General features: G+C 42.1%; 1 pseudogene; it reads right to left on the reverse strand.

Annotated features, from left to right (window-relative positions):
- Positions 1 to 3,449: 3,449 nt before the first annotated feature.
- Positions 3,450 to 4,744, reverse strand: part of LOC100950765 — a 78,545-nt pseudogene continuing 77,250 nt past the window's right edge.

Here is a 4,744-nt window from a genome sequence, read left to right on the forward strand (position 1 = left end):
GTATCCCATGGGAGGGTCCAAAGTGGTTCTGGAGAGGTGGGCTTTGGGGAAATTTTCTAGAAGCTTAGGTGCCCAAGGACTCTCAGGTGAGTATTCATGTAGAAGTGATTTATTAAAGAAATGTTCCCAGGGTTAGCCATTAAGAATGAAGCATGACAGGAAGGAAGTGATGCAAGATGCTATATTAGTATTCTACAGAGAAACAGAACCAATAGGATATAAATAGAGATATCGACAGAGATAAAGATACATAAATGTATAGAGATTCATAAGATTTATTATAAGGAACTGGCTCATGACATTATGGAAGCTGAGAAGTCCTGTGATTTTTCTCATTAACAAGGAGAAGACCCAGGAGAGCTGGTGGTGTATCTTCAGTCAACACTTAAGGCCTGAGAACCAGGAGAACCAATGATAATTAATGTCCCAGTTTGAAGGCAGAAGACCAATGTCCCTGCTCAAACAGGCAAGCAGGAAGCAAAAAAGGCAAATTCCTCCTTCCTCCATCTTTTTATTCTATCCAGAACAAACAATTGCATGGTGCCTCAGAAGGATGGATAACCACCCACTCTCCAGAGGGCCATCTACTTCACTCAGTCCACCAATTCAAATGACAATCTTATCCAGAAACACCCTCACAGGCCTACCCCATGTTTAACAAGAATCTGGGCACCCATATTCCAGCCAAGTTGACACTTAAAATTAACCGGTATAGGCTGCTTTGAGTGCAATGATCACAATTAGATATAATTTTTTTTGTTTCTTTTCTACTCTCACTGCTTCACCTGAATTGCCAAAAAAAAAAAAACTTTTTTTTTTTTTTTAAATCATCACAGATGCTGTTTCAAACAAAGTCCCACACAGAGTAGCTTTAGCCTGATCCCTCAGGGGAGCTCTGGAGTATAAGCTATTCTGGAGAGTTCTCCCAATTAGAAACAAGGCAGTCAAGGCATCATATCTCTGCACCTCTTAGTCACTGTTTAAGGGCAGCAGTGGGCAAGGATATAAATCACCAAGCACTTCTGGTTTTCTGTGCCTGTGGCTAAGAAGCTCTGAAAACCCAAAGGCAGCCCTCCTAAGAAGAGCTGCCAAAGAGCTGCAGGTGCTAGCTGTTAGAAGTGACACCACCCAGAAGGTGGGGTGAGGGATGGAGCATTGTCTGTGCCAGTGGGATTGTACCAACAGGTTCATAAGTATTTCAACATCTTAACAACCTATACAGCCAAACCAGAGTGTGCCAACTGGATTTCAGTCCTGAATATGATGCAGTGAAAAGTAGGGCAACCAGAGAGTAAGACAGGCTGAATAGTACCCCAGTCTCCTACCAACTAGTAGAAAGTCACAACTAAGCATTAGTTTCCTAAACTATCAAACAACAGGTTGGAGGAAGATGATTTTAACTTCCAATCTTCTGTGGATAATTTCTCCTCTAATGACGTTGAGAATTGTTTTCATTATGTCTATATCATGCCTAGATTTTTATATTCAGAAGGAAATAAGACCAATAGTGGACACTTGGATTTTTTTCTTTGTTTCTAGAATCTGATCTCATTTTCATATTCCCTGATCTCTACCTTGAGGTAGCGATCCCAAACACATGTGGTCTTAATGGAAAATAGTGGCAGCTTCCTAAAGGGCCTAGGTCAGGGGTGGGGAAGCTGTTGCCTTCTAGGTTATAAGTGTGGCCTTTTGACTGAATCCAAATTTTACAGAACATCAACATTTACAGAATATCAACATTAAAAAAATTCAATGCTTATCAGCATTATAATACTCAAAAGGACCACAAATATTTTAAATTAGAGGGACGGATGTGAAAATTTATATTGCAGAAATTATTTTTATTTACTTTCTTTTAATTTTTGAGACAGACTCTCACTTTGTTGCCCTCAGTAGAGTGCTGTGGCATTATAGCTCACAGCAACCTCATACTCTTGGCCTCAAGTGAGTCTCTTAACTCAGCCTCCTGAGTAGCAGAAATTAAAAGATAAAAAGCAAAAATAAAGGCAAGTCCTTTAAGCAGCAATTAAGCCTGGAAATAACGCCATTGTAGCAACTTAGAAAGTAGCTCATAAACTCAGGGGGAAAAAAGAAAGCCATTCAGTGATGTAGAAATTGTGAAAGAATGCACTGTCAAAGTTGTAAGATGCTTGGACCCCAATAACATTTCAAAGTATGTGTGCAAACAATTGCCTCTTTCAAGGAGAACCATAACCAATTGGCAGCATGAATTAGCCTTCAATTTAAGTTCTTTAAAGAACAATTTCATGCAATACTTCAAAAGGAAATATATACATTATTCAATCACTTTGGATGAATCAACTGATACTACTGACTCAGTGCAGGTTTTATACTTCATTCAGGTCATAGCAGAAGATTTTCCTTGCTATTAAGAGTTACTTGTTTTGGGCACTCTTACAAACAGAATACTAGGAATAGATATCTTCAAAAACTTTCAAGATAAATGTCATGAAGTTGGACGGAATTGGGTAAATTTAGTGAGAGTATGTACAAACAGTGCACCCTCTGTGACAGGAAAAAATGAAAGGTTTATTGTACAGATTTTAAAATAATATTAACAAATCCAGATACTCTCATTTATTTTCATTGTATCCTGCACCAGCAAAATCTGTGTTAAAACCACTATTTTAAGTGACACTCTGCAGCAAGTTATAACTACATTCATGCAAATTTAACAGGGCACTGTCAGTTTTATAGCATGCTAAAGTTGATGATGAAGCCTTCAGTGTAGATTTTCCCTGTCATTCTAAAGTGCATTGGCTATTGCAGGGACAGGTGTTATCTAAAATTTCATCTCTGTGAGAATAGATAGTTAAACGTTATAAAGAACAGAATCAACAATGTGAATTATCGAAAGAAGATTTTTTTTATGGGAATGCAGCTTTTCTGTGTAATATTGTGTCAAATCAAAACAACTTGAATATTCCTTTTTTTTTTGGAGACAAAACCTCAAGCTATTACCCTGGGAAGAGTGCTGTGGTATCACGACTCACAGCAACCTCCAACTCCTAGGCTCAAGTGATTCTCCTGCCTCTGTCTCCCAAGTAGCTGGGACTACAAGTGCCTGCCACAACTCCTGGCTATTTTCTGTTGCAGCTGTCATTATTGTTTAGCTGGATGGAGCTGGGTTTGGACTTGCCACCCTTGGTGTATGTGGCTGGCACTATAATCACTGTGGTACGAGTGTGGAGCCACATGACATTTTATTTATTTATTTATTTATTGGCTGAGTACAGGAAACTTTATTGGTGTTACCTGACAAGGTGGGGTTCCCCTACCTCTGCTACTCTTCAGGGGGCCTGATGTGGAAACTGTGTTGAGGGGAGAGTCTCAGCGAGTTGGGGGACTGAGTAGGCAGGGGCATCCTAGCAGGTGAGGGCCCCTCTCTTCCTCTCATGCTCTGGCTGGGGCTGGCGGTCTTGGAGCTCTTACTCCTTGGAGGCTATGTGGGCCATAACATCCACCACCCTGTTGCTATAGCCAAATTCATTGTCATACCAGGCAATGAGTTTGACAAAGTGATCACTGAGGGCAATGCCAGTCCCAGCATCAAAGGTGAAAGAATGGGCGTCACTGTTGAAATTGGAGGAGATGATCTGGGGTGCAGTGTAGCCCAGGATGCCCTTGAGGAGGCCCTCCAATGCCTGCTTCACCACCTTCTTGATATCATTATATTTGGCAGCCTTCTCCAGATGGCAGCTCAGGTCCACAACTGACACATTGGCAGTGGGGACATGGAAGGCCATGCTAGTGAGCTTCTCATTCAGTTTGGGGATGACCTTCCCCATAGCCATGGCTGCACTATTTGAGGCCGGGATGATATTTTAGAGAGCCCTGCAGCCAGATGTTTCCAGAGGGGCCGTCCACAGTCTTGTAGGTAGCAGTGATGGCATGGACTGTGGTCGTGAGTCCCTCCATGATGCCGAAGTTGTCATAGATGATCTTGTCTGGGAGACTAAGCAGTTGATGGTGCAGGAGGCATTGCTGACAGTGGTGTGATTGTTTTCATACTTCTCGTAGTTCACACCCATCACAAACATGGGGGCATTAGTAGAAGGGGCAGAGATGATGACCCTTTTGTCACACCCCTGTAGGTGAGCACCAGCCTTCTCCATGTGGTGAAGATGCCAGTGGACTCTACAACATAGTTCCTGCCTCACCCCATTTGATTTCAGGGGGATCTTGCTCCTGGAAGAGGATTATGGGATGTTCATTGACGAGAAGCTTCCCATTCTCAGTCTTTTTTTTTTTTCCATTCTCAGTCTTGACAGTGTCATAGAACTTGCCATAGGTGGAATCATACTGGGATATGTAGACCATGTAGATGGGGTCAATGAAGGGGTCATCAATGGCAATATCCACTCTGTCAAAGTTAAAAGCAGCCCTGGTGACCTGGCACCTAAAACAGCCAAAGCCATTTACTCCGACCTTCACTTTCACCACAGTACCTCAGGGATGCAGCTGGCACTGCCCAAGAAGATGTGGCTAGCTGTTGAATGGGAGGATCAGAGAGCAGTAGATGACGTTTTAAAGTCATTGTTTGATGGTAAGAAAGATCCAATTGAAATATGGAAAAAATGCAGTAGAACGCTCTTTGGCAACATGCCCAAGAAATGCTTTCTTGCTTTTCTCTCTTTCTTTTGTGAGACAGAGTCTCAAGCTGTTGCCCTGGGTAGAGTGCCATGGTGTCACAGCTCACAGCAACCTCAAACTCTTGGGCATA

This window comes from Otolemur garnettii, unplaced genomic scaffold, assembly GCF_000181295.1.
Source record: "Otolemur garnettii isolate 467f Iridium unplaced genomic scaffold, OtoGar3 scaffold00002, whole genome shotgun sequence".
Lineage (NCBI taxonomy): Eukaryota > Metazoa > Chordata > Mammalia > Primates > Galagidae > Otolemur > Otolemur garnettii.